The 25,347-nt window shown below is 42.4% G+C and overlaps 1 pseudogene; it reads left to right on the forward strand.

Moving 5' to 3' along the window:
• The first annotated feature begins 1,377 nt into the window (after positions 1 to 1,377).
• LOC139549636 (collagenase 3-like) lies at positions 1,378 to 10,305 on the forward strand (annotated as a pseudogene).
• Positions 10,306 to 25,347: the final 15,042 nt, after the last annotated feature.

Here is a 25,347-nt window from a genome sequence, read left to right on the forward strand (position 1 = left end):
GTTGATGATTGAAGGGCGTTTGCCAGCAGCAGGTGCAGCAGCAGCTAGAAGGCCGGCGACGCTGAACGCCTGAGATGGACACGAGGGGGATTCAAAGCAAAGGCTGGTGTGACTACAAGGCCCAAATAGCAGTCAACAGCGTCAATAAAAGATGGAGGAAAAGTGGGAGGAGTGCGGGTTGCCTTGTAAGAATTTGCAGACAAGTAGATAAACCACCACTACCCTCCGTATTATTGGCCAACATACAATCATTGGAAAGCAAACTGGACGATCTACGATTAAGACTATCCTAGCAATGGGGCAATAAAGACTGTAATATCATACAAATCTCTGAGACGGGGCTGAACGACGACACAGATAATAAAGAGCTGGCTGGCTTCTCTGTGCATCTGCAGGACAGAGCAGCTACGTTTGCTAAGAAGAGGGGCGGGGGTGTGTGTCTATTTGTCAATAACTGCTGGTGCGCAATGTCTAATATTAAAGAAGTCTCAAAGTATTACTTGACTGAGGTAGAAAACGTAATGATAAGCTATAGACAACACTATCTACAAAGAGAGTTCTCATATATATCATTCGTAGCCGTCTATTTACCACCACAAACCGATGCTGGCACTAAGGCACTCAACGAGCTGTATAAGGCCATAGGCAAACAAGAAAATGCTAATCCAGAAGCGGGGCTCCTAGTGGCCGTGGATTTTAATAATGCATATTGTCACATGTGCAACCAGAGGATAAAAAACTCCAGACCACCTTTACACCACACACAGAGACACATACAAAGTTCTCCCTTGCACTCCACTTGGCAAATCTGACCATAATTCTATCCTCCTGATTCCTGCTTACAAGCAAAAACTAAAGCAGGAAGTACCAGTGACTCGCTCAATACGGAAGTGGTCAGATGACACGAATGCTACGCTACAGGACTGTTTTGCAATGATACAGACTGGAATATGTTCCGGGATTCATCCAATGGCATTGAGGAGTATACCACCTCAGTCACCGGCTTCATCAATAAGTGCATCGATGACGTTGTCCCCACAGTGACTGTACATACATTTCCCAAACAGAAGCCATGGATTACAGGCAATATCCGCACAGAGCTAAAGGCTAGAGCTGTCGCTTTCAAGGAGCCAGAAACCTATCCGGACGCTTACAAGAAGCCCCGCTATGCCCTCAGACGAAATATCAAACAGGCAAACCGTCAATACAGGACTAAGATTGAATCCTACTACACCGGCTCGCTCTGATGCTCGTCGGATGTGGCAGGGCTTGAAAAATATTACGGACTACAAAGGGAAACCCAACTTCGAGCTGCCCAGTGACGCGAGCCTACCAACCTTTGATGCTCGCTTCGAGGCAAGCAACACTGAAGCATGCATGAGAGCACCAGTTGATCCGGACGACTGTGAGATCATGCTCTCCGTAGCCGATGTGAGCAAGCCCTTTAAACAGGTCAACATTCACGAACCCGCGGGGCCAGATGGATTGCCAGGACGTGTACTCAAAGCATCCGCGGACTAACTGGCAAGTGTCTTCACTGTCATTTTAAACTTCACGTCGGTAGCCATGAAGTGCTTTGAAAAGCTGGCCATGGCTCACATCAACACCATCATGCCGGAAATGCTAGACCCACTCCAATTCACATACCCCCCCCAACATATCCACGGATGACGCAATCTCAATCGCACTCCACAATGCCCTTTCCCACCTGGACAAAAGGAACACCTATGTGAGAATGTTGTTCATTGATTATAGCTTAGCTTTCAACACCATAGTGCCCACAAAGCTCATCACTAAGCTAAGGACCCTGGGACTAAACACCTTCCTCTGCAACTGAATCCTGGACTTTCTGACAAGCCACCCCCAGGTGGTAAGGGTAGGCAACAACACATCTGCCACGTTGACCCTCAACACTGGGGCCACTCAGGGGGGCGTGATTAGTCCCCTCCTGTACTTCCTGTTCACCCACGACTGCGTGGCCAAGCACGACTCCAACACCGTCATTAAGTTTGCAGACAACACAACAGTGGTAGGCCTGATCACCGACAACGATGAGACAGCCTATAGGGAGGAGGTCAGAGACCTGGCACCATCACACCTCGTCCTCCAAGCTTCATGGTGGGAACCACATATGCGGATATCATCCGTTCACCTATTCTGCGTCTCACAAAGACACGGCGGTTTGATCCAAAAATCTAAAATATAGACTCATCAGACAGATTTCCACCGGTCTAATGTCCATTATTCCTGTTTCTTGGCACAAGCAAGTATCTTCTTCTTATTGGTGTCCTTTAGTAGTGGTTTCTTTGCAGCAATTCGACCATGAAGGTTTAATTCACACATTCTCCTCTGAACAGTTGATGTTGAGATGTGTTTGATACTTGAACTCTGTGAAGAATTTATTTGGGCTGCAATTTCTGAGTCTGCTAACTCTAATGAACTTATCCTCTGCAGCAGAGGTAACTCTGGGTCTTCCTTTCCTGTGGCGGTCCTCATGAGAGATAGTTTCATCATAGTGCTTGGTGGTTTTTGCGACTGCAATTGAAGAAACTTTCAAAGTTCTTGAAATGTTCCGGATTGACTGACCTTCATGTCTTAAAGTAATGATGGACTGTCATTTCTCTTTGCTTATTTGAGTTGTTCTTGCCATAATATGGACTTGGTCTTTTACCAAATAGGGCTATCTTCTGTATACCACACCTACCTTGTCACAACACAACTGATTGGCTCAAACGCGTTAAGATTGGTATGAATTCCACAAGGCACACCTATTAATTGAAAGGAATTCCAGGTGACTAGCTCATGAAGCTGGTTGAGAGAATGCCAAGGGTGTGCAAAGCTGTCATCAAGGCAAAGGGTGGCTACTTTCAAGAATCTCAAATAGAAAATACATTTTGATTTGTTTAACACGTTTTTGTTTACTAAATTATTCCATATATGTTATTTCATAGTTTTGATGTCTTCACTATTATTCTACAATATAGGAAATAGTCAAAATAAAGAAAAACTCTTGAATGAGACGGTGTGTCCAAACCTTTGACTGGTACTGTATATACTTGGCGGTGTCAGAGGAAGGCCCAAAAAATTGTCAATGACTCCAGTCACCCAAGTCATAGACAGTTCTCTCTGCTACCACACGGCAAATGGTACTGGGGCGCCAAGTCTTGGAACAAAAGGTTCCTTAACAGCTTCTACCAACAAGCCATAATTCTGCTGAACAATTAATCAAATGACCACCCGGACAATTTACACTGCTGCTACTCGCTGTGTATTATCTATGCATAGTCACTTTACAAATTACATTGACTAACCTGTAACCCCTCACATTACCATAACAAAAAATATATATATACACTATATATACAAAGGTATGTGGACAACCCTTCAAATTAGTGGATTCGGCTATTTCAGCAACACCCATTGCTGACAGTTATATAAAATCGAGCACACAGCCATGCAATCTCTGTAGACAGATATTGGCAGTAGAATGGCCTTAATGAAGAGATCAGTGACTTTCAACATTCAACGTGGCACCGTCATAGGATGCCACCTTCCAACAAGTCATTTCGTAAACTTGCTGCCCTGCTAGAGCTGCCACGGTCAACTGTAAGTGCTGTTATTGTGAAGTGGAAACATCTAGGAGCAACAACGGCTCAACTGCGAAGTGGTAGGCAACACAAGCTCACAGAATGGGACCACCGAGAGCTGAAGCGTGGAGCGCGTAAAAATTGTCTGTCCTCGTTTGCAACACACTTCTGAGGTCCAAAGTGCCTCTGGAAGTAATGTCAGCACAAAAACTATTCATCGGAAGCTTCATGAAATGGGTTTTCATGGCCAAGCAGCCGCACACAAGCCTAAGATCACCATTCTCAATGCCAAACGATGGCTGGAGTGGTGTACACCACCATTGGACTCTGGAACAGTGGAAATGCGTTCTCTGGAATGATGAATCACACTTCACCATCTGGCAGTCCGGCGGACGAATCTTGGTTTGGCGGATGCCAGGACAACGCTATCTGCCCGAATGCATAGTTCAACTGTAAAGTTTGGTTGAAGAGGAATAATGGTCTGGGGCTGTTTTTCATGGTTCCAGTGTAGGGAAGTCTTAATGCTACAGCATACAATGGCATTGTAGATGATTCTGTGCTTCCAACTTTGGGGAAGGCCCTTTGCTGTTTCAGCATGACAATGCCCCGTGCACAAATCGAGGTCCATAAAGAAATGGCTTGTCGAGATCGGTGTGGAATGGCTTAACTGGCCTGAACATAGCCCTGACCTCAACCCCATTGAACACTTTTGGATGAATTATTACTCCAACTGTGAGCCAGGTATAGTCGCCCAACCTCACTAATGCTCTTGTGGCTGAAAGTAAGCAAGTCTTCGCAGCAATGTTCCAACATCTAGTGGAAAGCCTTCCCAGGAGAGTGGAAGCTGTTATTTCATTTAACCTTTATTTAACTAGGCAAGTCAGTTAAAGAACAAATTCGTATTGGCAATGACGGCCTACACCGGCCAAACACGGACCACGCAGGGCCAATTGTGCGCCGCACTATGGGACTCCCACTCACAGCCTGGTTTCGAACCAGTCTTGTTTCGAACCAGGGTGTTTGTAGTGACAACTCTAGCACTGAGATGTAGTGCCTTACACCGCTGCGCCACTCAGGAGCCATGTTGTACAGTAGGTGCAATGGGGGACCAACTCTATATTAATGCCCATGATTTTTGGAATGAGATGTTCGATGAGTAGGTGTCCACATACTTTTGGTCATGTAGTTATTTTAAAGTGTATGTTTTTTAAATATACAACCCAATCAATAAAGAAATCATGCACTTATGCATTCTGCAGTCCTGCCATGGCAGCCTGGTCACATAGACCAGACGTAACATAGTAAATGGCAATTCGTTTGGTATGTTTACATAAGACAGATGATTAAAAGTAGGGTGGGTGGGCGTATAATGTGAGTGTCTGTCAACCCAAAGGTTGCGAGTTCGAATGTTGTTGCGGACAATGTTCGCTAATTAGCAACTTTTCAACAACTTACTACTTTTGAACTACTTTGCAATCAATTAGCATGTTAGATAACCTATCCCCTGACCCTAACCTTAACCCTTTTAGCTAACCCAAAGGCTGCGAGTTCGAATCTCATCACAGACAACTTTAGGATTTTAGCTAATTAGCAACATTTCAACTACTTAATACATTTGAGCTACTTTGCAGTTACTTAGCATGTTAGCTAACCCTTCCCCTAACCCTATATATTATATTTATCGATATACATGCACTTCATACGCCTTCCACTAGATGTCAACAGGCAGTGGAAGGTGGAATGGGGTGTCTAGCTTGATCTGAGGTCGAACAAGAGCTTTTGCAGTGGCAGGTCAGGAATTTCCTTTGTCTACCAAGGCGCGCGAAGCACCTCGATATTGTCTTCTGATAAGCGTTCGGTTTACACGGCGAATATCTCCGGCTCTGATTTTATTTGATACATGTGATAATAACATCGTAAAGTAGTTTTTTTCAACCGAGTTTTATCAGATTATTCAACGTTTATTGGGACTTTTGGAGTTTTCCGTTCTTTGCGTCGAGAGAAAATGGGAACGTTATCAACATTGGCTAGCATTGTGGCGCGAATTCGACAGAAGAAAAGGACATTCTAAAACCAAACAACGATTTATTCTGGACCAAGGACTCCTTGTACAAGATTCTGATGGAAGCTCAGCAAATGTAAGAACAATTTATGATGTTATTTCGTATTTCTGTGGAAAATGTTGATTCCTATTCTCTGCCGTTTTGGCGAGCGCTGTCTCGCAATAACGCAAGCTGTTTGTTATGGTAAAGTTATTTTTAAAGATCTAACACGGCGGTTGCATTAAGAACCAGTGTATCTTTCATTTGCCATACAACAAGTATTTTTATGTAAAGTTTATGATGAGTTCTTTGGTCAGATTAGGTGAGTGTCCAAAATATCTCTGGAGATTCTGGTGAATCGATGCTACGAATTCACAATGTATAATCAGGATTTGTAGCTCTAAATATGCACATTTTCGAACAAAACATAAGTGTATTGTATAACCTGATGTTATAAGACTGTCATCTGATGAATTTGTTCAAGGTTAGTGATTCATTTTATCTCTATTTGTCGGTTTTGTGCAAGCTATTTTTGCGGGGAGTAAATTGCGTTGTTTGTTTGGCTACTGTAGTGAGCTAATAGAAATATATATTGTGTTTTCGTTGTAAACCACTTAAAAAATCGGAAATATTGGCTGGATTCACAAGATGTTTATCTTTCATTTGCTGTACACCATGTATTTTTCATAAATGTTTTATGATGAGTATTTAGGTTTTTCACGTTGCTCTCTGTAATTATTCTGGCTGCTTCGGTGCTATTTGTGATGGTAGCTGCAATGTAAAACTATGATTTATACCTCAAATATGCACATTTTTCGAACAAAACATAAATGTATTGTATAACATGTTATAAGACTGTCATCTGATGAAGTTGTTTCTTGGTTAGTGACTAATTATATCTCTATTTGGTCGGTTTTGTGATAGCTACCTATGCGGTAGAAACATGGTGAAAATATGCGGTTGAGTCTTTGGCTATTGTGGTTAGCTAATAGAAATACAGATTGTGTTTTCGCTGTAAAACATTTAAAAATCGGAAATGATGGCTGGATTCACAAGATGTTTATCTTTCATTTGCTGTATTGGACTTGTGATTTCATGAAAATTATATTATATGATATCCCTGTCCCGTTAGGCTAGGCTATGCTAGTCAGCTTTTTTGATGAGGATGCTCCCGGATCAGGGATGGGTATCACTGAAAGGTTAATGAAAAACACTCCCATTTATATCAATTTCAAAGGCCCAAGGCAATGAAATATTGCATTTGCCTTAATTTTTTATGCTTTTTTTCTCTCCCTTTACTCCAACTAAAAATAACCAGTTTATTAACCAGCTTTCCCATTAACCAGGACTATGCAACCTAGCCCCACTTCAACCCTGTATGGTTACTATTAGAAATACATCTTCTGTTTTGTTGGACCTGTGTTCTGGTCTTGGTTCTAACTGGTCCATGTTCTACAGCTCCTACAGCTATTCCTGAAGAAGAGGTTACTGCATTCCTCACAAGACAGACCAACAATGATCTGAAACTGACCACTGTAAGTGTACTGAATTAGTTCAATTACAAAAGTATAGACAATTGACGGTGACTGCATGTTACATTGTTTACAGTACATAAAAATGCTCATTTTAAATAACATGTTACGTTTTTCTGAACTAATGACTGCGGATGCGAAAAAACGCAGAGTAATCAAAAAAGGGTGCTTGCTATCAAGCTGTGTACTGTAACTACACTGTGTGAGATATTGAGCTAATCTCTTTTTATCATTTTTATTGTCGTGGGCAGCGGTTGGAGGTAAACACAATTACCTCAGAATGTATGTTCCCTCACAATCAAATACAGTATATGTTCCAAGTTTATGTCAAGGCAAGGCTCCTAAAAATATTTTAAACATTTGGGCTGTAAATCTGATATGCACTTTTGGAACATGCTGCAGGATAATTGTGATTATTTCAATGTTGCGTCTGAACACACCCTATAATTATTTGTGAATTTGAGCAAACAATGCATTATTTGTGAACCACAGATGTAAATTATGCTTGAACATGAATGGTTCTGCTATGCCAAGTCTCACACTCTTATGTCTCTGTGAGCACCAGTTGTGATGGAATCACAGACACTAGAAAGAAGTTAGAATGGGCAAAATGTCATGAACCCTTTGCCTCCAATTTCCTATCAAGTGAATCATTTATACAGAGTATCCACCTGTCTAGTGTTTCCAACAAGAAGTTGTAACAAAATGATTGAGTCATTGCTCAGTCAGCATAATATTGATTTATGTTGTTACATTATATGATAGTGAGACACTACAGAAGCTTTCATCTGTTCTCAGGAGTACCTCCGGCATTATTACAACCTGAAGAAAGAGCAACCTTTGGGTCGGAGCAAGAGGTACCTGCCCTCGTTCACCTCCAAGGTGAAGGACATGCAGAGCTTCTTTGGCCTCGACACCACAGGTAGTCTGGACTCTGAGACCCTGGAGGTGATGAGGACCCCTCGCTGTGGAGTCTCTACAGTCACAACAACCGAGTTAACAGCTGGAACATGCTTTTGGCCCTGGAGAGGGAATTGGAGGGGATGCCCACTTTGACGATGATGAAACTTGGATTGCAGGGTCAAAAGGTATCCATTTAAATTTTACAGAATCATTAGATTTTTTAAATATATTTATTGATCAGTATTTTTTTGTTGTCTTTAAACAATAGAAAATTACCAAATAAACTGTTCATGCATGTTCCTGTTTATATGATTCCAGGGTTCAAGTTATATCTAGTGGCAGCCTATGAGTTTGGTCTTTTCTTTAGGCTTAAGGCACTCCCAAAACCCAGTCACTGATGTATCTTTACATACAAATCCAGTCGCAGTACACACAACCTGCTCTCCAAAGAAGACAGATCAATAATCAACTCACTTTATGGTAAGGAGAAGACCATTCAACAAAATCTCATTCTGAATGTAAGATAAGATCATACAGTAATGACCCATGTAGTGCTCTATAGTGCATAGTGTATACTGTACATACACTCTTAGAAAAAAGGGTACCAAAAGGGTTCTTCGGCTGTCTCCATAGGAGAACCCTTTTGGTTCCAGGTAGAACCTTCTGTGGAAAGGGTTCTACATGGAACTCAAAATGGTTCTACCTGGAACCAAAAGGGTTCTACCTGGAACAAAAAAGGGTTATTCAAAGGGTTCTCTTAAGGGGATAGCCGAAGAACCCTTTTACATTCTAGATAGCACCTTTTTTTCAAAGAGTGTAGGGAATTGCCATTTCGGACACAGACTAAATGTTTATTTTGGTGTGACTTGGGTCCAAAAAACAGTCAGCCATATTACTATTCCAGACATGGCTGGAGTCCGCTTTATAACCCCTGGTTCCCTCTGATGATGCAGAATAAATGTTCCCCTGACCTGTCCATTGATGCTGTCTCCACGCTTGGAGATGCCACCTTCTTTTTCACCCTGTCACTTTTTCCAAATTTTGTTACGTTACAGCCTTATTCTAAAATGGATTAACGCAACAAAATGTAGAACATGTGAAGTGGTCAGAATACCTTCTGAATGCACTGTTGTATTGTTGAATGAAAAGCAGACAAATAAGTCATTCAAATGTCACTTTTTTTTAATCTTCTGAAGGCATCTATGGATCAAGCACAATCAGCAAAATTATATAAAATAAGGTCCTATCAACAACTTCATGCCAAAGATTGAATCCAAAGTTGATGCTGCCTTCTGGGTCCATCAGAGATCCACTGCTTACCTGATTCATGGTACAGACAGACTCCTTCCATACTACCCCATCATGGTTAACAGTGTGCAACAAATGTACTAAGACTCATTTTCAGGAAATAAATGAAAGCCTAATGCATCAGCTGAGATTGCTGTCACGCCTGCTCCCGCTCTCCCTCTCTGACGCTCGAGGGCAACAGGCTGCCCTTCATTATGCACACCTGTCACCATCATTAGGCGCAGCAGCGCTCATTGAACTCACCTGGACTCCTTCCCTTTGTTGATTGCCCCGTCTATAACTGTCAGCTCCCCCATTTGTTCCCCGTGTCTGCATTGATGTCGTTATGTGTTCATGTCCAGACGCTGTCCTGGACTATGTCCGTTGACAATTAAATGTTCACTCCCTGTACCTGCTTCTCATCTCTACCATCCTTACAATTGCACTAATTAGATGCTAGTAACAATCCCCCCTACCTTGTTTGGCAGTCTATTAAGAGGACCATTTCTGCTCACACATCCTGCTGCTAGTATGTGTTTGCTTCTTTTGCTCTCACCACCACTCCAGACTCCACCTGTTATGTTCTGTTTTCCGGCTGGAGGATTGGTATAGCTTACCACGCTCACTGCTTGTAACTCTATTTATATATTGACGGTTTGCTCGGGCGGTGAGCTACCCTGAAGGAGCATAGCCTATATCACCAAGACTTGCATTATTCATTCTTGAATAGATCGTTAAACATATTTCTACGTGGTGTTTCCTTTCTGAAGTACTACTAACTATGAGCCATCCTCTTTTCCATAATCCATGTACTGGATGGTGAAGGGTTCCATTGTGAAAGGCAAACTTAAACCCATCAGCAACTTAGGCTTCCCACCATGGGTTCAGGAAGTAGACGCAGCGGTACACATCGTCAAAACAGGACGCACCCTGATCTTCATTTACTACAGGTGAACTTGAAAAAATGTGTCAAACAAATCTAAATGTATTAGATTGCACACCTTTGTACACTCTTGGCATTCTCATTAAATTCAAATTTTGTTGGTTACATACACATGGTGAGCAGATGTTAATGCGAGTGTAGCGAAATGCTTGTGCTTCTAGTTCCGATAGTACAGTAATACCTAACAAGTAATCTAACAAAATCACAATGACTACCTTATACATACAAATGTAAAAGGATGAATATGAATATGTACAATTAAATATATGGATGAGCGATGGCCGTGCGGCATAGGCAAGATGCAGTAGATGGTATAGAATACAGTATATACATATGAGATGAGTAATGTAGGATATGTAGACATTATTAACTTCTTGTCACTATAGGGGGTGCTGTTTCAACTTGGACATTTATCGTTCCCAAATTAAACTGCCTCGTACTCAATTCTTGCTCGTACAATATGCATATTATTATTACTATTGGATAGAAAACAATCTCTAGTTTCTAAAACCGTTTGAATTATGTCTGTGGGTGAAACAGAACTCATTCTGCAGCGAAATTCATGACAGGAACTGCGAAGGTCTGAAAACGAGGCTCTGTTCTCAGATCAGTTTAAAGCTCTGTATGTATCCTATGGGTCGACATGAACTGCACCCGCCTTCCCCTGGATGTCAGTAACCAATGAGAATTGGAATGGAGTTTCTACGCAGATCTCAGACCTTATAAAGCCCCAAGGAACGGAGGGAGCTCTCTTTTCGACGTTCGTCAGGACGCAAAGCAAGACCTCAGGATGACATTTTGAAACGCTCAGTTATCGGCCTTAGATATATCCGTCTGTAATTTAATTCGATATAGGTGTTCGAAACATCATAACGAAGTTATTTTAAACCGAGTTATATCAGTTTATGCGAGTATATTGCAATTTTCGGAATTTCCTTAGTATTGCGTTTTGAACATTTGGGCATGTCTGCGCCACATAGCTATTGTTAGGTGCTAGTTCCAAAGTTGAAGAGGACGTTTTACAACCGAGCAACGATTATTTTGGACAAAGGACAACTTGCCCAAGATTCTGATGGAAGCTCGTCCAAAAGTAAGAGCTATTTATGATGTTATTCCGTATTTATGTGGAAAAATGTAAAAGGATTTGTCCGCCATTAATTGCGGCACTAGTCTGGCTGTAACGCACACTGTATGTCTAGTAACGTTAATTTAAAAAATCTAACACAGCGGTTGCATTAATAACTAATGCATCTTTCATTTGCTGTCCAACCTGTATTTTTTTGTCAAGTTTACGATTATTTATCGATTAGATTAGGTGCCTCTCCAAGATGGCGCTGGCCAGAATGCATGAAATGTTGCTACTGGTCACATTGTATAACCACGATTTGTGTTGCTAAATATGCACATTTTCGAACAAAACCTATATGCATTGTGTAATATGATGTTACAGGACTGTCATCTGATGAAGTTTATCAAGGTTAGTCAAATTATATATCTTTTGCTGGATTGTTACGATCGCTAACATTTGCTGCTGGTAAATGCGGTTGTGTTTCTGGCTATTGTGGTAAGCTAATATAATGCTATATTGTGTTTTCGCTGTAAAACACTTAAAAAATCTGACATATTGGCTGGATTCACAAAATGTTGGGCTTTCATTTGCTGTATGCTGTGTATTTTTCAGAAATGTTTTATGATGAGTATTTAGGTATTTGACGTTGGTCTCTGTAATTATTCTGCCTGCATCGACGCTATTTCAGATTGCAGCTGCAATGTAGAACTGTGATTTATACCTGAAATATGCACATTTTTCTAACAAAACATATGCTATACAATAAATATGTTATCAGACTGTCATCTGATGAAGTTTTTTCTTGGTTAGTGGCTATTTATATCTTTATTTGGTCGAATTAGTGATGGCTACCTATGCAGGAAAAAAATGGTGGAAAAAAAAGTGGTGTCTTTTGCTATGGTGGTGAGCTAATAGAAATACATATTGTAACTTCCCTGTAAAACATTAAAAAAAATCGGAAATGATGGCTGGATTCACAAGATGTGTATCTTTCATCTGGTGTCTTGGACTTGTGATTTAATGATATTTAGATGCTAGTATTTACTTGTGACGCTATGCTAGGCTATGCTAGTCAGCTTTTTTCTGATGGGGGTGCTCCCGGATCCGGGTTTGGGAGGAATTAGAGGTTAAAGTGGCGTTATTTAAAGTGACTAGTGATACCTTTATTAACTTCTTGCAACTATAGGGGGTGCTGTTCCGCATTAGCATATTTTGGTCTCCAAATTAAACGGCCTATTGCTCAATTCTTGATCGTACAATATGCATATCCTTACTAATATTGGATAGAAAACACTGTCTAGTTTCTAAAACCGTTTTAATTATGTCTGTGGGTGACCCAGAACTCCCTCTACAGCAAAAATCCTGACATGACTTGCGAAGGTCTGAGAATTATCCTCTGATCTGGGTTCAGTTTTAAAGCCTGTGTATATCCTATGGCTGGAATTGAACTGCACCCGCCTTCCCCTGGATGTCAGTAACCAATGAGAAGTGGAATGGTCTGTCTGCGTAGCTGTCCGAGGTTATAAAGCCGGATGGAACGAGAGTACCTTTCTTTGTCTCGTTCGTCATGGCGCCTGGCAAGAAGTCAGGATGAAATTTTGGAACGCTCAGTTATCGACCAGAGATGTATCCGTCTGTAATTTAATTAAATATAGGTGTTAGAAACATCATAACGATGTTATTTGAAACCGATTTATATCAGTTATGCGAGTATAGTGCTATTTTTCTGAATTTCCTTTGTATCTAGTTTGAGGATTTGGACATGTGTGTGCGACATAGCTAATGGTAGCAGCTAGTTCCAAAGGTGAAGAGGACGTTTTACAACAAAGCAACTATTCTTTTGAAGAAAAGACACATTGCCCAAGATACTGATGGAAGCTCGTCCAAAAGTAGGAACTATTTATGATGTTATTATGTATTTATGTGGAAAAATGTCATAGTGTTTGCGCGCCACTTTTGCAGGCACTGGTCTGGCTGCAACGCACACTATATGTCTAGTAACGTTAATTTTAAAAATCTAACATAGCGATTGCATTAAGAACTAATTTATCTTTCGATTGTTGTCCAACTTATATTTTTTAGTCAAGTTTATGAATAGTATTTTTATAAGAATAGGCGCTAATCCAAAATGGCGCCGGCCAGAATACATGCAATGTTTGTAGTGATTACATAGTATAACCACGATTTGTGCTGCTAAATATGCACATTTTCGAACAAAAGCTATATGCATTGTGTAATATGATGTTACAGGTCTGTCATCTGATGAAGTATATTAAGGTTAGTCAAATTATATATCTTTTGTTGGGTTGTTACGATCGCTAACATTTACAGCTGGTAAATGCGGTTGTGATTCTGGCTATTGTGGTACGCTCATATAATGCTATATTGTGTTTTCGCTGTAAAACACTTAGAAAATCTGAAATATTCTCTGGATTCACAAGATCTGTGTCTTTCGATTGCTGTAGGCTGTCTATTTGTCTGAAGTGTTTTAGGATGATTCTTTTGGTAATTGACGTCGGTCTCAGTAATTATTCCGGCTGCTTCCAACGCTATTTCAGATTGCAGCTGCAATGTAGAACTGTGATTTCTACCTGAAATATGCACTTTTTTCTAACAAAAACTATCCTATACCATGAATATGTTATCAGACTGTCATCTGAAGAGGTTTTTTCTTGGTTAGTGGCTATCAATATCTTAGTTTAGCCGAATTGGTGATAGCACCTGAAGTAGTAAGAAACTGATGGAGTTAGAAAAGTGGTGTATTTTGCTAACGTGTTTAGCTAATAGATTTACATATTTTGTCTTCCCTGTAAAACATTTTAAAAATCTGAAATGGTGGCTTTATTCACAAGATCTGTATCTTTCATCTGGTGTCTTGGACTTGTGATTTAATGATATTTAGATGCTACTATCTACTTGTGAAGCTATGCTAGCTATGCTAATCAGTGTGTGGGGGGGTGGGGGGTGATCCCGGACCCGGGGTAGAGGCTCGTTAGAGGTTAAATCCATTTATTACATGTATTAAAGTGGCCAGAGATTTGAGTCTGTATGTTGGCAGCAGCCACTCAATGTTAGTGGTGGCTGTTTAACTTCTTGCGACTACAGGGGGTGCTGTTTTCTCATTAGCATAATTGCATTACAGATTAAACGGCTTCCTACTAAATTCTTGCTCGTACAATATGCATATTATTACTATTATTGGATAGAAAACAGTCTCCAGTTTCTATAGGCGTTGGAATTTTGTCTCTGAGTGGAACAGAACAAATTCTAGAGCAATTTCCCTGACATGGAGTCAGATTTCACACATTTTGGCCCCTGATCTGGAGTCAGTTTAAAGGCCACTGTTATTGCTATGAGGATACGGACACTGCTTACGTCTTCCCCTGGATGTCAGTACGTGATGACGCTTTGAATGGTATCGATTGCGCAATCAGGGGCTGCATAAAAGAGCAAATACCGGAAGTAGCATCCCTTTGCTGCCTGCCTCTTGCGCACGGAGGACGTCGGACTCGCCTCCTTCCAAGCGTTTGTTTAGCCAGTAATATTTCTCCGGTCATGTTTTTACTCGTTAGAGGTGTTAAAAACATCATAAGGTAGTTAATTTAAACCGTTTTATAGCAATTTATATCCGTTTAGTGCGATTTTGACCCATTTATTTCTGACGCACTTTGAACAGCTGGGCACGTTTCCAGTTCATGCCGAACGCAGTGGGCATTTCCACATGGCAAGAGGACAGCTTTCGACCAAAAGACGATTAGACCCAAGAAAGGATTCTTTGCCCAAGATTCTGATGGAAGAACAGCTCACAGTAAGAACAATTTATGATGATAAATCGTGTTTCTGTCGATAAATGTTAAACGTTTATGTCGCCATCTTGTTTGCTATAGCTTCGCTTGGCGCAACCTGTATTGAAAAGTAAGGATAATTAAAAAAATGTAAATCAGCGATTGCATTAAGAACTAATTTGTCTTTCGATTCCTGTCAACCCTGTATTTTTTAGTCAAGTATATGATTAGCTTTCAATTAAACTAGATCACTCTGATAGATGACGTCAGACATATTGAGGCTTGATTTCCTAGTATTTTTATTGTGTAACAACGGTTTTGTATGGCTAAATATGCACCTTTTCGAACAAACTGTATATGTATGTTGTAAAATGATGTTACAGGAGTGTCATCGGAAGAATTCTGAGAAGGTTAGTGAAAAAATTAATATATTTTGGCGGTGATTACGTTATAGCGCTCTTTGGCTGGAATCGATGCTCTGGTAACGTTTGCACATGTGGTATGCTAACTTATCGATTTATTGTGTTTTCGCTGAAAAACGCTTAGAAAATCTGAAATATGGTCTGAAATCACAAGAACTGGGTCTTTCCATTGCTATGCTTTGTCTATTTTTATGAAATGTTTTATGATGAGTAAATTGGTCATACACGTTGCTCTATCTAGTAATTCTAGTCGATTTGTGATGGTCGGTGCAATTGTAAACTGTGATTTCTACCTGAAATATGCACTTTTTTCTAACAAAAACTATCCTATACCATGAATATGTTATCAGACTGTCATCTGAAGAGGTTTTTTCTTGGTTAGTGGCTATCAATATCTTAGTTGAGCCGAATTGGTGATAGCACCTGAAGGAGTAAGAAACTGATGGAGTTAGAATAGTGGTGTATTTTGCTAACGTGTTTAGCTAATAGATTTACATATTTTGTCTTCCCTGTAAAACATTTAAAAAATCTGAAATGGTGGCTTTATTCACAAGATCTGTATCTTTCATCTGGTGTCTTGGACTTGTGATTTAATGATATTTAGATGCTACTATCTACTTGTGAAGCTATGCTAGCTATGCTAATCAGTGTGTGGGGGGGGTGGGGGGTGATCCCGGACCCGGGGTAGAGGCTCGTGAAAGGTTAACAGTCTGATGGCCTTGAGATAGAAGCTGTTTTTCAGTCTCTCGGTCCCCACTTTGATGCATCTGTACTGACCTCGCCTACTGGATGATAGCGGGGTGAACAGGCAGCGGCTCGGGTGCTTTCTGACCTTCCTATGACATCGGATGCTGTAGGTGTCCTGGAGGGGAGGTAGTTTGCCCTCGTGATGCGTTGTGCAGACCGCACCACCCTCTGGAGAGCTTTGCGGTTGTGGGTGGAGCAATTGCCGTACCAGGCGGTGATACAGCCCGACAGGATGCTCTCGATCTGTAAAAGTTTGTGAGTGTTTAAGGTGATAAGCCAAATTTCTTCAGCCTCCTGAGGTTGAAGAGGCGCTGTTGCACCTTCTTCACCACGCTGTCTGTGTGGGTGGACCATTTCAGTTTGTCTGTGATGTGTATGACGAGGAACTTAAAACTTTCCACCTTCTCCACTACTGTTCCATCGATGTGGATGGGGGATGTTCACTCTGCTATTTCCTGAAGTCCACGATCATCTCCTTTGTTTTGTTGACGTTGAGTAAGAGGCTATTTTCCTGACACCACACTCTGAGGGACCTCGCCTTCTCCCTGTAGGACGTCTCGTTGTTGTTGGTAATTAAGCCTGCCACTATAGTGTCGTCTGCAAACTTGATGATTGAGTTGGAGAAATGCATGGCCACGCAGTCATGGGTGAACATGGAGTACAGGAGGGGGCTGAGAACGCACCTTTGTGGGGCCCCGGTGTTGAGGATCAGCGGGGTGGAGATGTTGTTTCCTATCCTCACCAACTGGGGGCGGCCCGTCAGAAAGTCCAGGACCCAGTTACACAGGGCGGGGTCGAGACCCAGAGTCTCGAGCTTAATGACGAGTTTGGAGGGTACTATGGCGTTAAATGCTGAGCTTTAGTTAATGAACAGCATTCTTACATAGGTATTCCCGTTGTCCATATGAGATAGGGCAGTGTGATGACGATTGCGTCGTCTGTAGACCTATTGGGGCGGTAAGCAAATTGGAGTAGGTCAAGTGTATCAGGCAGCTTCACCTGGAATGCTTTTCCAACATTCTTGGAGTTCCCACACATGCTGAGCACTTGTTTGCTGCTTTTCCTTCACTCTGCTGTCCAACTCATCCCAAATCATCTCATTTGGGTTGAAGTCAGGTGATTGTGGAGTCCAGGTTATCTGATGCAGCACTCCAACTCTCCTTCTTGGCCAAATAACCCTTACACAGCCTGAAATTGTGTTTTGGGTCATTGTCTAATTGAAATACAAATGATAGTCCCACTAAGCACAAACCAGACGAGATGGCGTGTCACTGCCGAATGCTGTGGTAGCTATGCTGATTAAGTGTGCCTTAAATCACTGATAACGTCACTAGCAAAACACCTCCACACTGTCATGACGTTGGCCTGTGGGTAAGGTTTATGATCCCCCCCATAAATACCTTTCTCCCTTCCCTCTCTCTTGACTCTACAGAGGGACTCTTGAATAGCCTTTGTTAAACATAGAGAGTCTGGGAACATCAAACAAGTGGAGGGAAAGGAACCATATTTCGGTAATAGAACCAGTTGAAAATATGAATTGGTACTTTAATGAATATAATGTCAGTTCGGTTGTCATCTGAAACATTATGACTGATGACAGGACGACATAAACTGTATCTAGGAAAGTCTACACATTATAGTTATCAGATTCACATGGAATTGTTGTGCAATTCAAATGTTGAAATCTAAAATTATTTGTGTAAAGATTAAATGTAATTTTAGCTTCCAAATGAGAGATTTGGGTTTTCATAAGTTTAGGGCTCAGCTTAATCAGTGGCCCGCCCCTGTGAAGAGACATGGTGTCACGATCGTCGTAGTGAGGAGAAGAAGTGGACCAAGGCGCAGCGTGTGAGAAATACATCTTCCTTTTAATTTTGATGACGAAGACGTAACACGAAAATAAACTCTTACAAAAAACTAACAAAACAAACAAACGACCGTGAAGCTATGAACGTAGTGCACACACAGGCAACAAACGTATAACATAGACAATTACCCACAAATACATGATGCCTATGGCCACCTTAAATATGGCTCCCAATCAGAGACAAATGAAAAACATCTGTCTCTGATTGAGAACCACTCAGGCAACCATAGACATACCTAGACACATTCACTCAACCATAGACTTCCCTAGAAACATTCACTCAACACAAACCCATACACTCTAACAAATCCCCCTAGACACTACAACCACCCAAGACAAAACAAAAACACAAACATACCCCATGTCACACCCTGACCAAACTAAAATAATAAAGAAAACAAAGAATACTAAGGCCAGGGCGTGACAGTACCCCCCCCAAAAGGTGCGGACTCCGGACGCAAAACCTGACACATAAAGGGAGGGTCCGGGGTGGGCCTTAATATGGCGGCGGCTCGGGTGCGGGACGTGGCCCCCACTCCAGCATTGTCAATATCCGCTTCGGTGTCTCTGGTAGATCCTGGCTGGCGGGCGACTCTGGCTGCTCATGGCTGGCGGGCGACTCTGGCTGCTCATGGCTGGCGGGCGACTCTGGCTGCTCATGGCTGGCGGGCGACTCTGGCTGCTCATGGCTGGCGGGCGACTCTGGCTGCTCATGGCTGGCGGGCGACTCTGGCTGCTCATGGCTGGCGGGCGACTCTGGCTGCTCATGGCTGGCGGGCGACTCTGGCTGCTCATGGCTGGCGGGCGACTCTGGCTGCTCATGGCTGGCGGGCGACTCTGGCTGCTCATGGCTGGCGGGCGACTCTGGCTGCTCATGGCTGGCGGGCGACTCTGGCTGCTCATGGCTGGCGGGCGACTCTGGCTGCTCATGGCTGGCGGGCGACTCTGGCTGCTCATGGCTGGCGGGCGGCTCTGGCTGCTCATGGCTGGCGGGCGGCTCTGGCAGATCCTGTCTGGTTGGCGGCTCTGGCAGATCCTGTCTGGTTGGCGGCTCTGGCAGATCCTGTCTGGTTGGCGGCTCTGGCAGATCCTGACTGACGAATGGCTCTAGCGGCTCCTGACTGACGAACGGCTCTGACGGCTCGGGACAGACGGGCGGCTCTAATGGCTCTGTGCAGACGGATGGCTCAGATGGCGCTGGGTAGACGGATGGCTCAGATGGCGCTGGGTAGACGGATGGCTCAGATGGCGCTGGGTAGACGGATGGCTCAGATGGCGCTGGGTAGACGGATGGCTCAGATGGCGCTTGGTAGACGGATGTCTCAGATGGCGCTTGGCAGACGGATGGCTCTGGCTGATCCTGTCTGGCGGAAGGCTCTGGCTGATCCTGTCTGGCGGAAGGCTCTAGCGGCTCCTGTCTGGCGGAAGGCTCTAGCGGCTCATGGCAGACGGGCGGCTTTGAAGGCTCAGTCCAGACGGGCAGTTCAGGCGCCGCTGGGCAGACGGCAGACTCTGGCCGGCTGAGACGCACTATAGGCCTGGTGCGTGGCGCCGGAACTGGAGGTACCGGGCTAAGGACACGCACCTTTAGGCTAGTGCGGGGAGCAGCAACAGGACGCACAGGACTCTGGGGACACACAGGAGGCTTGGTGCGTGGTGTAGGCACTGGTGGTAATGGGCTGGAGACACGCACCATAGGGCTAGTGCGTGGAGGAGGAACAGGGCTCTGGAAACGCACTGGAAGCCTGGTGCGTGGTGTAGGCACTGGTGGTACTGGGCTGGGGCGGGGAGGTGGCGCCGGAAATACCGGACCGTGCAGGTGTACTGGCTCCCTTGAGCACCGAGCCTGCCCAACCTTACCTGGTTGTATGCTCCCCGTCGCCCGACCAGTGCGAGGAAGTGGAATAACCCGCACCGGGCTATGTAGGCGAACCGGGGACACCATGCGTAAGGCTGGTGCCATGTAAACCGGCCCGAGGAGACGCACTGGTGGCCAGATATGTAGAGCCGGCTTCATGGCACTTGGCTCAATGCTCAATCTAGCCCTACCAGTGTGGGGAGGTGGAATAACCCGCACCGGGCTATGCACACGTACAGGAGACACCGTGCGCTCTACTGCGTAACACGGTGTCTGCCCGTACTCCCGCTCTCCACGGTTAGCCTGGGAAGTGGGCGCAGGTCTCCTACCTGCCCTCGGCCCACTACCTCCTATCCCCCCCCCAATACATTTTTGGGTAGTACTCACGGGCTTCCAGCCTTGCCTCCGTGCTGCCTCCTCATATCGCCTCCTCTCGGCTTTCGCTGCCTCCAGCTCTTCACGAGGGAGGCGATATTCTCCCGGTTGTGCCCAAGGTCCTTTTCCATCCAATATCTCCTCCCATGTCCATGAATCCTGTGTAGGTGGGTCCTGTTGCTGTTTCACACGCTGCTTGGTCCTTTGGTGGGTAATTCTGTCACGATCGTCGTAGTGAGGAGAAGAAGTGGACCAAGGCGCAGCGTGTGAGAAATACATCTTCCTTTTAATTTTGATGACGAAGACGTAACACGAAAAGAAACACTCTTACAAAAAACTAACAAAACAAACGACCGTGAAGCTATGAACGTAGTGCACACACAGGCAACAAACGTATAACATAGACAATTACCCACAAATACATGATGCCTATGGCCACCTTAAATATGGCTCCCAATCAGAGACAAATGAAAAACATCTGTCTCTGATTGAGAACCACTCAGGCAACCATAGACATACCTAGACACATTCACTCAACCATAGACTTCCCTAGAAACATTCACTCAACACAAACCCATACACTCTAACAAATCCCCCTAGACACTACAACCACCCAAGACAAGACAAGACAAAAACACAAACATACCCCATGTCACACCCTGACCTAACTAAAATAATAAAGAAAACAAAGAATACTAAGGCCAGGGCGTGACACATGGGTTATAAACTATGAAACACACCTTTCTCCCTCCACTATATAAGCCCTTGACGAAAATGTAACCTCCTGTTCCGGGTACATTAGGATGACGGTCCGATGTCAGAAGGATTCAGATAATAACTACAGAACGGAGCCAAACTCAGCGTGAGCTTTGGTTGCGAATGGTATGAACTTTGAACTCTTATTCGCCACAGAAGTGATACCTCCTAGCCGTTGAGTTAGCAGCGGCCACTGTAAACGTGGGCTAGGAACGTACGGAAAGTTTATCCCGTCTACCACACAACGACGACACCAGAACATATCCCGTTCACCACCAGAGACACTCTTCAAAGGACTAAGGACTATGTTGGGCAACACGGCCTTCCATCTACCACCAACCTATTGAAACGCAGCTCAGAGTAAATATTTATTGCATTTTCCTTTTCCAAATGGGTGGTAATTTAGAATGCATAAGATTCTGTATTTACGATAGAGTAGCTGCCTACGGCTCGATAGAGACATCGCTTCTCCCTTTGTTCTTCAGTCTTCCCGCTCTTTCACTCAAACCCAATCTCCTTATCTTTGTGTAACCAGCTGTCTTATCTGTTCCGTCTGCTAGGGATGTTTTCCTTTATGACATAATTTGTAATCAAGATATATTTCATTCTGTGTATATGTAATTCTGTTTGATTAGTTAGGTATTTAGTACTTAAATAATTAAACCCAATTTTGTATTGCTGATTCATCTTGTTAGCCAGGGTTTGTGAAGATAACCAAAAATGTACAACTTTCAGATGAGACTGAAATAAGGTGACGATTAATATTGACTGCTATTGATGTAAAATATTACTAGGTCTTTCAGAGTTTATTCGGAAGATAACTGCTCTATAAATATTATTTCATGGTGCCCCGACTTTCTAGTTAATTACATTTACATGATTAACTCAATCAGGTAATATTATTTACATAGAAAGGATTTTATAGAATAGCATGTCATATCACTTAATCCAACATAGCCAAAGACACGACAACACCATCACACCTCCTCCTCCATGCTTCACAGTGGGAACCACAGATGTGGAGATCATCCGTTCACCTACTCTGCATCTCACAAAGACACAGCGGCTGGAACCAAAAATCACAAATTTCGACTCATCAGACCAAAGGACAGATTTCCACAGATCTAATGTCCATTGGTCGTGTTTCTTGGCCTAAGCAAGTCTCTTCTTATTATTGGTGTCTTTAGTAGTGGTTTCTTTGCAGAAATTCGTTCATGGTGGCCTGATTCACGCATTCTCCTCTGAACAGTTGATGTTGAGATGTGTCTGTTACTTGAACTCTGTGAAGCATTTATTTGGGCTACAATATGAGGTGCAGTTATTTCTAATGAATTTGTCCTCTGCAGCAGAGGTAACTCTGCGTCTTCCAATCCTATGGCGGTCTCTTGAGAGACAGTTTCATCATAGTGCTTGATGGTTTTTGCGACTGCAATTGAAGAAACTTTCAAAGTTCTTGACATTTTCCTCACTGACTGACCTTCATGTCTTAAAGTAATGATGGACATTTTCTCTTTGCTTATTTGAGTTGTTCTTGCCATAATATGGACTTTAACAAATAGGGACATTTTCTGTACACCACACCTAGCTTGTCACAACACAACTGATTGGCTTTAAGAAGGAAAAAAAATCCTCAAATTAACTTTAAACAAGGCACACATATTAATTGAAATGCATTCCAGGTGACTACCTCCTGAAGCTGGTTGAGAGAATGCCAAGAGTGTGCAAAGCTGTCATCAAGGCAAAGAGTGTCTACTTTAAAGAATCTCAAATATAAATATATTTTGATTTGTTTAACACATTTTTGCTTACTACATGATTCCATATGTGTTATTTCATAGTTTCGATGTCTTCACTATTATTGTACAATGTAGAATATAGTCAAAATATATAAAAACCCTGGAATGAGTAGGTGTATGTATTGTATTTATATAGTACTGTATTTATATATCTTTATTTTCAGTTATAATGGAAAACGAAGAGTTATGGATGCTGGATACCCACGGTACATCAGTGATGACTGATGGCACAATACTTGTCACGTTCGTTAGAATAAATATCGGACCAAGGCACAGCGGATGTTGAGTTCCACATAATTTAATGATTAACCTGTTGAGGACAAGGGGGTGCTGTTTTCACTTTTGGAGAAAATCGTATGATTTTTAAACGGCCTCGTACTCAATTCTTGCTCGTACAATATGCATATTATTATTACTATTGGATAGAAAACAGTCTCTAGTTTCTAAAAACGTTTGAATTATTTCTCTAAGTGAAACAGAACTCCTTTTACAGACCATTTCCTAACCGGAAGTGAGATTTCCAAAAGCGAACTCTCTCTTCAGGAGCTTGTCTATAAAAGGGCATGTCACTTATGACTGTAGAAACACGTCATATGCCTTTGCCTGGATGTAATGCGGAAGTGAGAGAAAAAATCAGTTGATTATCTCGACCAGGGACTGAACACAACGTCTTGGACTGAGACGTGCGCACTTTTATTTATTTTCTGGGCGCGAAGTCTGACCTGTACTCGGCTCATTGAAGAACCTTTTTAAAGGTGAATATGATCTCTGGCTTCGATTTTCTTTGATACATGTCACAATATCATCTTAAAGTATGTTTTTTCAATATAGTTTAATTATATTATTGAAATTTATTCTGGACTTTAGACGAGATGCGACGCAAGAATTGGTTCAAGAACGAGAGGCTAGCAATGCTAGCTAATGGTGCTTGCTAATTCTGAGGGAAATCGTTCGTTATGGATCCAAATAAAGTCGGTTCTGAACAAAGGACCCCTTGGAGAACATTCTGATGGAAGATCCACAAAGATAAGGACCCAATTTGGGATGCTTTTTCATATATATCTGTCGAACTGTGCTATGCTACCGTTTGACTAGAAGCAATGCTGCTGTGTGCTAGCTATTGTAGTAAGCTAATATAACGATATATTGTGTTTTCGCTGTAAAACACTTCAAAAATCGGAAATATTGGCTCTGTTCACAAGATCTTATTCTTTCATTAGCTATCCACCATATATTGTTCTGAAATGTTTTATGATGTGTAATTAGTAGTTGACGTTGGTGTCTGTATTTTCTCTGGCTACTGCCGTGCGATTTCTGACTGTAGCTGTGATGGTGGCTATGATGGTAGCAGTAATGTAAAACTGATTTATAGCTAAAATATGCACATTTTTCGAACAAAACATAGATTTATTGTGTAACATGTTATAGGACTGTCATCTGAGGGAGTTTTTTCTAGGTTATTTAGGTTGGTTCTAGGTTGGTTCTAGGTTAGTTAGGTTAGCTACTTGCATGCTACCGTTGCTGTGAAAAACTGTCGGTCTGTCTTTTGTATTTGGTGGTGAACTAACATAAATATATGTGGTGTTTTCGCTGTAAAACACTTCAACAATCGGAAATATTGTCTGTATTCACAAGATATTTGTCTTTCATTAGCTATCCACCATATATTTGTCTGAAATGTTTAATGATGTGTAATTAGGTAGTTGGTGTCTGTATTTACTCTGGCTACTCCCGTGCGATTTCTGACTGTAGCTATGATGGTAGCAGTAATGTAAAACTGATTTATAGCTAAAATATGCAATTTTTTTGAACAAAACATAGATTTATTGTGTAACATGTTATAGGACTGTCATCTGAGGTAGTTTTTTCTAGGTTATTTAGGTTGGTTCTAGGTTAGTTAGGTTGGCTTGTGCATGCTACATGCAGCCTACTTGTGCTGTGAAAAATGTCTGTCTGTCTTTTTTTATTTGGTGGTGACCTAACATAAATATATGTGGTGTTTTCTCTGTAAAACATTAAAAAAATCGGACATGTTGGCTGGATTGACAAGATGTTTATCGTTCAAATGCTGTATTGGACTTGTTAATGTGTGAAAGTTAAATATTTCAATTTTGTTTTTTGAATTTGCCGCTCTGCCTTTTCAATGGAATGTGGGAGGAGTGCCGCTAGCGGCACCCGTGGCCTCAACAGGTTTTAAAGTGAAACTTAGCAAAGACAAAAACAAACAAACAAACTAACAAAGAACCGTGACTACAGAGATGCTACGTGCACTAACAGTGAATATGACAGTGAATATAACTGTTTGCATAATTCTAACATGTTGAGTTCAGTCCAATGTATTGGGTTGCCTGTAAGGAAAACATTTTGGAAATATTTGA

The sequence above is a fragment of the Salvelinus alpinus genome, chromosome 22 (genome assembly GCF_045679555.1).
Source record: "Salvelinus alpinus chromosome 22, SLU_Salpinus.1, whole genome shotgun sequence".
Lineage (NCBI taxonomy): Eukaryota > Metazoa > Chordata > Actinopteri > Salmoniformes > Salmonidae > Salvelinus > Salvelinus alpinus.